The following is a 12272-nucleotide window of genomic DNA, read 5'->3' on the forward strand; positions in this document are numbered from 1 at the left end:
ATTTTCAGCTGCAAAAGCCTTCGAATTCTTGTGTAGACCACCACAAGATATTCCCTACTATCCTCTTGGTACTCTAGATTGAGTTATGGGACTCAAAATAAGCTGGAATCAAAGGGAATATGGAGAAAGCTCACTGAACAGAACCCATTGAAGAACACCTTCTTCATCCGAATTTTTCAGCAAAAATTCAGTCTGTTCCACATTCTTTTCATCACTCCAATCTCTTCAATATGTTGCAAACTATCATGAAAAGAGATGTGCTATATGGGATGCAGCTCATGCTTGGAGTAAACCAAAGGAGAAGGTGGGTTCCTTGTAGCTACTTGAAGATGAAAATTGAAAAACCCATTTTCAAGTTTTGTGTAATTTTTAATTTTCAAAATTCATTTTGATTTTAAAATCATATTTTATTTCTAAAATCAAAATTTATTAATTTTACAAATTAATTTTTTAATAAAATTAATAAATAATTATTTAAACAATTTAAATAATTCTAATTAATTTAATATCCAATATTAAATTAATTTTTACACAAATTCATCTTCATATATTTAAATATATTTTCTCTAATTCCGTTTGATTCTAATTTGAACGTTTCAAATTAACTTATCACGCTACTCTAGAACTAATCCATTTTCGAGCTAGTAGGGGGACCTCATAAACCTACAGATCATGGGCTCTAACGATCCGAGATTAATCGGCTAAACTCATTAGACCAATCTAACCTCCATTCGTTAACTAATGGGTCACTCCACTAAAGCCCATAGTTGAATTCCCCTCATTGTAGATATATTATATCCACTCGATATAACAATGATTAGTAGGTTAACCTTTCACAAGTTGTTCCTAATAACGGTTGGGTCAAATCTCTATTTTACCCCCTAAATTATCTCTTGTTCCTTAAGTCCCCACTGATCCCCTAATGAACAATTATTTTGTGATCCAATCACAAAACCGAGTCTCTCTCATGCCAAATGAGAGGGCGGGATCCCTTGTTCAAGCCCCAGAATCAACACTTAAGGGAACAACCTCTCTACTATCCCTAAAGTGAGTAGGAGTGAATTCCCTCTTGCACCCTATGTCCCCAGCTATCTATCCAGTCTTACCCCTGAAATGGCAGTCTTATTGAGTCGGCGTTGTTGAGCCAACCCTCACCTATACAAATCTAAGGGCAATCCCAGATAAACAGGAGTTCATAGTTAGCTCAGGATTAAGGTTAAGTTACCTAGGTCATCGCTTTGAAATATTCAGTCTTAAACAGTAAACAACGTTATAAAGTAAGAGTGACTCATTTCATAGTTCGATCTTGTACAAACTCGTTTGCACAAGGACACCCCCACTCGTCATGTTCAATATGAACAAATTAGGATCACTTCGTTTGTAGCACTTTACAACTCCTTGTAACAACTACAGAGCAGGCCGCATCTAATAGTGTTACCAGAATAAGATACCCACCCTTATCCATGTACTATAGATTATTTTGACTATTTACTCGAAACTGATCCACCTTTATATCTCCACATAAAGTTCAAGTACTCATCCAATAGTCAAGGGACTTTTAGGTTTATTGGATTTCTTCAAGCAATAGATCTATGCAATAACACCTTTATTGAATTTTCAGAATTAGCTCCATTGTTTACATACCACGAGTTTTAGGACATAAAACCAAAAAAACTCCCACTTGGACCAAAACTCCAGTGGTAACTTATACATCCGATATATAAGACTGAGTTTCTGAGTTTTATAGAGAAATACAATAAACTAGGGTAACCCATACCCATTTTTTTTACCATTCGGTATCTCTATACTCGATATTTCTCCCACTTGCCCTAGGTTATCTGGTATTCCTAGTCCTACTAGGTAATTTTCAAACACTTTAGCCAAGAGAATTATTGTAAACATTTTAGTATACAATAGGCTTTTTTATGCCTAATATTAGGAGAACGCAATATGCGTCATGCATGTCTTAAGTTTTGTGTTGGTTCTCATACGTCGGTGGTCATGCGTTGGGATAGAATGTATGCGTTGATCTTATATGCAATGACCATGTGTTCCTGTCACAAGTTTTCTTGCGCTCTCGCCAAGTATAACGGGGACGCAAGTTTCTCGGGTGATTTGAGGTTGAACTCAGGGACTTATAGCTAAAAGGAATGCGGTAATGTGTTTGTGGCAGATAAATAAAAGAATAATGGGGGTTATAGCTATGAACTACTCCTACTCCTAACTAACAGATTAAGCGGTGAGAATATGGCTGAAAGATAGAGACACGGCAACTGTTGACGCGTAGTAAAATGCATGGAAAAATAGATAAAATGGTGAAGATGTCTTCATCGCAACCCTAAGCTTGACCGCAAAGGTAACCCCAGCCAATGCAAACCTATGCAATCATGCTATACACAGCCAACGCAAACGAACGTGATGTGTAATAGCAAATGAAACTTATTCCTAAGTCTCCATTCTTGCTTATGCGATCTTATCTAGCTCTCTCAAGCCTCAATTCTAACCTAGCTCTCTCAAGTCTTAGGTTCTTTCTTTAGACTCTCTCTCGAGTAGCTCTAAAAGGGTCAGGGATGCATACATAAGACAAGGTAATTGCATAAGCCTGGCTGACGTAAGATTATTCCTATTCCTAGTGAACACTTGCTTACATTGCTTAATGCAACCAACCACTTACCCTCCCGAGCAGTTAGTTGCTGCTGATTTTACTCATAAACATTGCGTCTGGTTATAGACAAGCGTTGCTACAGCTTCACACTAAGCAAATAAGGTTTTCTCACAACACTCGCGCAACGCACGCCTCCCGGTGGTTTGCTACATGCTTCATATCCCTAATCTACATGATTAAGTATGTGATACTCTAACAAACTCACTAAGTGATGCAATGAAAGTTGAGGATGCTAAGTAAATGAAGATGGAGATGGAGTCGAAGGAAAATATAGAAATGTTTTTCTCACAAAATGTATTAATTCCTTAAGACAAAATGTAATACAATACAAAGAAAGAAGAGAAATGGAAGGACCAGTTGGAAGCAATGTCTTGCTTCCAGCAGATGCATGTCAAGGCTGCCGGTGGTGCCATGGATGGGCGGTCGAGCAGACTCTCTCGATCTTTAACTCCGACAAAGGCTCCGGTTGTCACTCGGAATGGATGAAGAAGATGAAGAACTCTCAAGCTATCTTTTCACGCTTTGGTCTGGATCACAAGGATCCGCCCTAAGGCAAGGAGCCTCAAGCGAAAAACCTTGGATGATCTGAAATTATGCTCAACGGCCTCTATTTATAGAGCTTGATCGCCGATAGCATTAATGGACATGCTCTTTCTGACATTCGCGACACGATGGTCCTTTTCTGAATCTCTACTGCTAACGGCATGGTAGGTGAAATGTCAACAACATATTTTGATTTTCCTGAGGTATGTTTTCATGCTTGCATTCCACCAACCTTGCGTTCATCCCTCTATTATGGTTATCATTATGTAGTCGACAGGCCTTCAAACAGCATGTGTTGGGTCCGTCTCGGTAGGCTCAGCCAGAGCCTGCATTCGCTCGACGGCCGCAATTTCTCTGTGATGACTACATTCGCTTGACGGTCGCAACTTCTATGCGATGGACGCATGCAGTTGATGGCTGCAACATCCATGCGTCGAACGTATGCGTTCGCCTTTGTGATGGAGAGATTCCCCGCATGTGGTCGTCTTTGTGATAGCCCATCTTCCGCGTATGCGTCCACTTCCTGCATTAGCTTCAAAGATAGACAATTGAATGCATAATAACACATAATAGTGGGTTAGCCGTGATTCTTAATGCCGATTGATGTAAACTCATTTTCTCATGAATTCCTAACATCTTCGCCGCATATTTTACTTAACAACCCTCATAATTCTAAATAAAAGTCCTATAATGACGTGCATTTCTGCCCGTCATCACACCCCCAAACTTAGAATCATGCTTGTCCTCAAGCATACGTTATACTCAAGAAATTCTCAACTCACCCTCTGGCTTTCCTTTGCGATGACCAGCCTCTCAGAATATAATTTACTCATACCTCTAACCATAGTCACAACTCTTGCCTCCACTTTGTCTGCTTCTCTAAATAGATCTTTTCTAAGATTAAATCCGGTAAGCCTCTGCTCAAAAAATTTTTACTCATTCCCTACAACTTTGCGTTTAGCTTTTAAGAATGTGTTCGTTCAAAACAATTCAAAGCCCTCATACTTAACAGCCCTCATAATTCTAAATAGTTGTTGTAATATAGTGGTAAGTATTCTCGCCTATCACGCGGGAGACCCGGGTTCGATCCCCGGCAACGGCGCCAAAAACTTGATGCGTAAAATTAATGCGAACGCAATTATGCGATGCATATCTAAGGTTATACGTTGGTTCTCATACGTCGGTGGTCATGCGTTGGAATGAAATGTATGTGTTGATCTCATATGCAATGACCATACATTCCTGTCACAAGTTTTCTTGCGCTCTCGCCAAGTATAACAAGAATGCAAGTTTCTCGGGTGATCCAAGGTCGAACTCAGGGACTTGTAGCTAAGGGTATGCGGTGATGTGTTTCCGGCGGATAAGTAAAAGAATGATGGGGGTTATAAGCTATGAACTACTCCTACTCCTAACTAACAGATTAAGTGATGGGAATATGAATGAGAGGTAGAGACACGGCAACGGTTGACGCGTAGTAAAATACATGGAAAAATAGTTGAAAAGGCAAGGATGTCTTCACTGCAACACTAAGCTTAACCGCAAGGGCAACCCCAACCAACGCAAACTATGCGATTATGCTACACACACTTTTGTCTAATTCTAGGACGATGTATATGCAATAGTGTCGAGAAGTCTATTTCTAAGCCTCCATAATCTGCTCACGTGCTCTCACACATAAGCGAGATGACCACATACCACCATAACCTACTCAAAAGGTGCATGCACTGTGTAGTAGCATCTTGCTTATGCGATCCAATGCGCTCTTCCGAGACTTAGATTTGGTTTTGAGACTACTCTCCTAAGTATTTCTAAATGATGAATGATGTGCTCATAAGACAGGGTAATCGCATAAACCTAGTTGACGTAAGATTATTCCTATTCCTAGTGAACACTTGCTTACATTGCTTAATGCGACCAACCACTTACCCTCCCGGGTAGTTAGTTGCTGTTGATGTTAATCATAGTCAAGCATTGCGTCCGCCTATAGACAAGCGTTGCTACAGCTTCACACTAAGCAAATAAGGTTTTCTCACAAGACTCATGCTACGCACACCTTTCGGTGGTTTGCTACATGTTTCATATCCCTAATCCACATGATTAAGTATGCGATACTCTAGCAATCTTACTCAGTGATGCAATGAAAGTAAAGTATACTAAGTAAATGAAGATGGAGATGGAATCGAAGGAAAATATAGAAATGTATTTCTTACAAAATGTATTAATTCCTTAAGCCAAAATGTAATACAATACGAGGAAAGAAGAGAAATGGAAGGACTAGCTAGAAGCAATGTCTTGCTTCCAGCAGATGTGTGTCAAGGTTGCCAGTGGTGCCATGGATGGGCGGTGGAGCAGACTCTCTCGAGCTCTAACTCCGGCGAAGGCTCCGGTCGTCACTTGGAATGGATGAAAAAGATGAAGAACTATCAAGCTATCTTCTCACGCTTTGGTCTGGATCACAAGGATCCGCCCTAAAGTAGGGAGCCTCAGGCGAAAAACCTTGGATGATCTGAAATTCTGCTCAACGGCCTCTATTTATAGAGCTTGATCACCAATAGCATTAATGGACCTTCTCTGATTCTGACATTCGCGGCGTGATAGTCTGAATCTCTACTGCTAACGGCGTGGTAGGTGAAATGTCAACATCATCTTTTGATTTTCCTGAGGTATGTTTTCATGCTTGCAATCCACCAACCTTGCGTTCATCCCTCTATTATGGTTATCATTATGTAGCCGCAATCTCCTTGCGATAACCGCATTCACTCGATGGCCACGACTTCTCTGCGATGACCGCATTCGATTGACGATCGCAACTTCTATGCGATGGACGTATGCGGTTGATGGTTGCAACATCCATGCGCTGAACATATGCATTCGCCTCTGCGATGGAGAGATTCCCCACATGCTGTCGTCTTTACGATAGCCTAGCTTCCGCATATGCGTCCGCTTCCTGCGTTAGCTACAAAGATAGACAATTGAACGCATAATAACACATAATAGTGGGTTAGCCGAGATGGCAAGCCTCTGCTCAAAAACGTTTTACTCATTCCCCACAACTTTGCGTTTAGCTTTTAAGAATGTGTTCGTTCAAAACAATTCAAAGCCCTCATACTTAACAACCCTCATAATTCTAAATAGTCGTTGTAGTATCGTTTAAAACCGCAAGAGAACCGGCCGAACCGGCTTCTCTTGCTCTCGCTCAAAATCTCTCCAAGTCTGATCGTTTAGTAATGACGACCATTGTCATACAATTGGTTTGATCCTTTAGTGTTTGCTTAATTGTTTAGCAACCAACGCCTATCGTTTAACTCAGCTACACAATCATATAGTGTTCACCTTCTATCGTATAGTGTCATCGTCTAGCGCCCAAGGATGCTACACGATCGCTTAGTGTAAAACACTATCGCATAGCTCCATCATTTAGCACCGCGTCTTGATCATTTAGCGCGCACCCGAGGTAAGCGATCGCCCAGTGCTATCGCATAGCAATCGACGAATCGCTCAGCTGTCGCCTATAGGTAAACGATCGTGTAAGCGATCGCTCAGCGCCATCGCATAGCTCTTCGCTGCATTGCTTAGCTCCCGATCAAAAGTAAACGATCGTGTAGCGATCGCTCAGTGCCATCGCATAGCTCTTCGCCGCATCGCTTAGCTCCCGATCAAAGGTAAACGATCGTGTAAGCGATCACTCAGCGCCATCGTATAGCTGTTCGCCTCATGGCTTAGCTCCCACCCGAAGCTACATGATTGTGTAGTGCCATCACATAACAAAACAACACATCGTTTAGCTCCTAAGGTAAACGATCGTCTAGCGCACAAAACCTAAACAATTAATGCCCAAAGCTACACGATCGTTTAGCTTTTCCTTCATATCGTCTAACGTATGAAGCTAAACGATCATTTAGCTACTAAAGCTCAACAACGATATGAACAGAGGTTGATCGTCTGGAATCTGCAACTCGGCCCCTTCGCTTGTTTCTTCGAATTACAGCTTAATTTCAACTCTAATGACTAGACTCTTGGGAAGACATTAAGGCTCACCAAGCAAGAGGCAATTACAAATTTAAATGGGAAATCAAGGAGAAATTAAAGACCAAAACTCAGAAAACCATACCATCGTGTCGCATAGAATTTATCTACACGATCGCTTAGCTCCGCGACCAAACGATCGCTCAACACTATTGTTTAGCAAAATCAATGTATCGTCTAGTTCTCACGACTAAAACTAAATGATCTCGTAACGCATCGCTTAGCTCCCATAGGTACACGATCGTTTAGCATTTAACTTCACAATGACCAGCGCATATTACTAAACGATGACTTGAATGCACTAGGCGATGGTGTTATGCGATCACTTAGTACTATGCGATGGAGCTAAATGATTGCACTGCGATGGAACTAAACGATCGTCTAGTCCTATGCGATAGAGCTAAACAATCGTCTAGCTTCCAACAAACACTATGCGATCGTTTACTTCCTCTCAACCCAAGGCGACGACGCTAGACGATTAACTTTAGGCGTTACACGATCGGCCTTAGCAGCATATTGAGGTTGGACCGAGAGCAACCGGATCGACCAGTTTACTCAAGGTTCAACCTGGTTCATCCTCAAATGGTTGTGGTTAGTCCGGTTCAGGCTTTGTTGGTCCGGTTCAGACTCGTCCAGCCCCGTTCAAGTTGTTTTGGGTTCGGTTTGGAGTGGTTCGAGCGATTCAAAGACGGTTGTGAAGCTGTTTGTAATAGTTAGCTATCTGTTTGCTTGTTTATGCCAAAATGAAAACCATAACATTTAGTATTTAATTGTTTATGCATGAGATGTATGTGATAATTAAATAAATTCATGTATATGCATACAGTATGCCATGTAGATTTAAAACCCCACCGTCGAAAGCATATTACATGCATTAAAAGTATGTTATAAAATGTTATAATATATAGTATGCATGTTAGGGTTATGTTTAATATAATAGTTATATTAGATACCTTTGTTGTTTGTTGTGGATGTTAAGCATGTCAAAATTTTGTAAGCTGTTATAAAATTGGGTTAGACTTTTAAAATCCATAACAAAGAACAGTTGCATGCTCACTTAGGTTAACCACTTGTTTTAATAGTTAAAATAGGTCGTTAAACTTGTAAAACTATGCTTACAAACTCAACCGGTATATAATCTTGTCAAAGGCTGGGGGTATTTAAGTTGACGGACTACAGAACACCTCCTACCTGGGGATTATAGACGAATAATTGAGCGTTGGTAATCGATTTTATGAGCATTCGTGAGCGATGTGAGGTAATAAAATGGTTTATCACCTAGACATTGTAGGTTAAATCCAATTATAAGAGTTATATTTGGATAAACTACTTAGACTTAGGTTGTATGAAATTACTCGTCTTGCCTAAGTAAAATACCCAAACATTTAGAACACTTCAGTGGGAGAATAAAAGTTATTAGCTCTCACGTCCTCAAGAGTTCACACCGTGAGATCCATGCTCGTCTTCTTGTCGATTTTACCTCGACTACCCATACAGAAAGTGTTTGCATGGGTCAATAACAAGGTGAATGGGGGAAGTCGTTCATAGTAAGTGGGTGAAGGAAATGTGTCAACATTGTCCTACGGTCTCCTCCATTAGTTTGAACCATGAGATTCTTATGTTGCGCTTGCTATCGTTTTTCATGCGGCACTATTTAGTCGTTAACCGCAACGATCCCGACGGAGGGTTGTAACATAGAATTCGGAATAACCCAGGGTTCAGTAAAATGAATAGAGTCTTATAGTTTCGTCTTGGGTATTGTCTTCTATTTTGGAGGCATATTCATACCGCTCTGTAAGATCTGAAAATGGCGGGTCTACACTTACAAGACTTACTAAGTGTTAGTAATGATCTTGACCGAAAACGATAACTAAATGACTATCGGAATATGAGTTATTCTGGAGATAGTATTTGGTCAAGAAGTGTCTTGCTTTTGTGAAGGAATTCTTGACTGCCCCATGGTAGCATTTGTTCTAAATCACTTAAGTATCGTTGCAAAAATAATGATTATGGGTACATTATCACTTTGCTAAAACTTGATTGTATTTAAAAGCAATTCACTTATAAAATTTGTTTATAATTTCATAATGACGAGTTCTATTATACAATTGTTGGCTTCGGAAAAACTGATTGGGGACAATTATATAAATTGGAAATCAAATTTGAATACAATACTCACGATAGACGATTTGAGATTTTTCTTAACGAAGGAATGTCCTCCCATTCCTAGCTCAAATACCAACCGAACTGTTCGGAAAGCGTTTGATAAATGGATCAGGGCTAATGATAAAGGCCGTGCTTATATTCTCGCCAGCCTGTCTGACGTTTTGGCGAAAAAACACGAGGGTATGAACACTGCCAAAGATATATGAAATCTCTGAGAGAGATGTTTGGACAGCCGTCCTTCACCCTGAGGCATGATGCTATCAAATACGTTTACAATAGTCGCATGAAAGAGGAGATCAATGTTCGTGAATATGTCCTGGATATGATGGTCCACTTTAATGTGGCTGAAGTGAACGGTGCTATGATGGATGAGAGAAGTCAAGTTGGCTTTATTCTAGAATCTCTTCCGAAGAGTTTTCTGCAATTTTGAATTTAAAAATTCAAATTTTGGATACAAAGAAAATATAAAATATTGTTTTCAGGATCTGCATTGTTTGAATCACAAAATTTGAAAATAGTTTTCAGAAATGACTATCAAACGTATATTCGTTGAACTCAGTGAATTTGAATACATAAAACAGAATCTAGACTGCGAGCCAAACTAACCCTTAATTTTCCTTGTTCCAAAGTTGTACCAAAGTTTTGAACCCATTCAAGTGTTTAACTTTCCCTTTAAGAAAATGTCACTTTTAGCGAGATTTATAATGTTTGGCAACTGCATAAATGAGATCGACGAAAAAGTAATTTATAATGAAATATTCCAAATCAAATTTTATGGAAAAAAAAAAGAGTATTTAATTGTGAATCTCTCTCAAATTTTTCGTATGGTTGTCACCGACAATCAGTGCCCATAGTCGATTGCCATCTACCATCAACAACCATGAACACCCGTCACTACCCATTGGAGACAATTGATCTCGCCCCACTGTCGGACACTGGGAATGTGATGGTCACTCATGGTATTCTAAATATAAATTTGAACTCGTTAGTTCATAGAGTTTAATATCCTTTATAATAATTTGGCGTTAGTAGAAGCATTTGAGGGGTGGAGCAAACCAAACAAATTGTGTATAAACACACTTTTCAGAAAATGTAACTTAACATCTGAGTGTTTTAATTTTTTGGTCCTAGTCACATTTATCAAATTTGTAAGATAAAGACGTATCACGTTTATTACTATTTCTCACATGTGTGGTCCTTTATAATGACGAGACTCACTTTTAATGTCACTTTCGTTTGGCTCTTGGAACCACATCTAGCCATGGTAGTAACAACTTGCAAAATTCTAACGACTTCACCTACTTCAATGCCCCCAACCATTCTTTCCTCGATTATCTTTTTGTTCATATCTCTTTTTTCAATTTTAGTCATGATTAGTTTACGAGATTTAATGACAAATTTTATTTTAGACCCTCGATTCAATTGTTTTTCAAGAACGTTGAATCGAGTATGTAAGCCGTGTTGATCTCTGAAGTATCAAGAAGAATAAGGAGGCAGTATGAAGTTGTTCTTCACTCTCCGGAACCTTTTGATTTGAAATTTAGATAACAAACTTTGAGGAGACGTTTGGGGCAAGGAGTTAGATTGTATAGTCCTATATTATTATAGTTGGGTTATAATAGTTTGTGCTTGTGATATAGATTATTTTAGTTTGGGTTATAATAGCATGTGTTTGAGGTGTAAATTATTTTAGTTTGAGAATGAAATAGTTCTATAGTAAAGAATAGAAAATGATAAATATAAAATAGTAAAAACAGTGACAAATAGAAGTTTTTTAAATAATGTAGACTATAACTAATTAGGGATTTTGAAATAGTATTTACTGTAATAATAGGTAACTATTATAGTCTTAGGATAGTCCTTACTCCAAACAGATCCTAAGTGGCTAAAAAACTACTCTTTAAACATCAAGTTAGAACATGTGAATTAAAGTAGCCTTAATATTGAGGAAATTTAAACATTGAAATATCAATGAGAGATACTGTTTCTTGTTTCAAAGTTTTGAGAAACACACATATTTGGTAATTGTTCTTGCTTTTTAATTATCATCCTCTAGAAACGTTTTCTTATATTTTAGAAACAGCATCAAATTTCTTGTTCACATCTCCAAGATTCTTCCCAAACATAAATATTACCATTCTTAACTCTATGCATAATAAATATCCAAAAATAAGTAATAACATAAAATTTATTTAACACTAATGGACCACTTTTTTCTTTTTTTTTTTTCAGGAACAAGAAAAGAATAGTCCTTAACCAGAAACAGAATTTAGAAAAAGAAAAATTAGATCCTATAGAACTAATTACACTTTCAATAGTAAAACACAAAATTGTTCTAAACTATAGCAAAGACATGAATTGCACGTGAGTCCCTTTTATGTTAATCCTAAAATGCTCTCATCAGTATTTTTTTAATTAATTGTACTGTAGTTAACTAATAACTTCATTAATTAAATTGTAATTAATTTATCAAATTCATAATTAAAGTTCTATCAAAACTATAGCAAAACACATAGAACACATGTTTCATTTTCTACTAATCCTAAAATGTAGAGGTGTAAACGGTTCAATTCGACTCGAAAACCAAAATTGAACCAATTAATCGGCTAATGACATGTAGGGAACCGAACGCGAACAGGATCAATGAGAGAAACCACGTTGCCCGAACCGCTCAGACCAACAATTTGGACAGCTCGGTTCTCAGTTCACCGTGTGCACGTGCAGGAGGGGAAGAGAAATACTTCAAAAATAAAATAAAATTTTGTGTTACCCTAGTATTGAAACCACAACCTCGAATTAAGTTCCTCAAATAAAATTTTATATTTTTTCTATCATTTCCTTTCATATTCTTAACGTTAATTGAGTTCCTCTT

At 38.4% G+C, this 12272-nt stretch overlaps 1 non-coding gene across 1 annotated transcript; it reads left to right on the forward strand.

Annotated features, from left to right (window-relative positions):
- The first annotated feature begins 4238 nt into the window (after positions 1 to 4238).
- TRNAD-AUC (transfer RNA aspartic acid (anticodon AUC)) lies at positions 4239 to 4310 on the forward strand. The gene has a single exon. It is a non-coding gene; the product is annotated as a tRNA-Asp (tRNA).
- Positions 4311 to 12272: the final 7962 nt, after the last annotated feature.

This window comes from Benincasa hispida, chromosome 9, assembly GCF_027475165.1.
Source record: "Benincasa hispida cultivar pf3 chromosome 9, pf3_genome.v1.1, whole genome shotgun sequence".
NCBI lineage: Eukaryota > Viridiplantae > Streptophyta > Magnoliopsida > Cucurbitales > Cucurbitaceae > Benincasa > Benincasa hispida.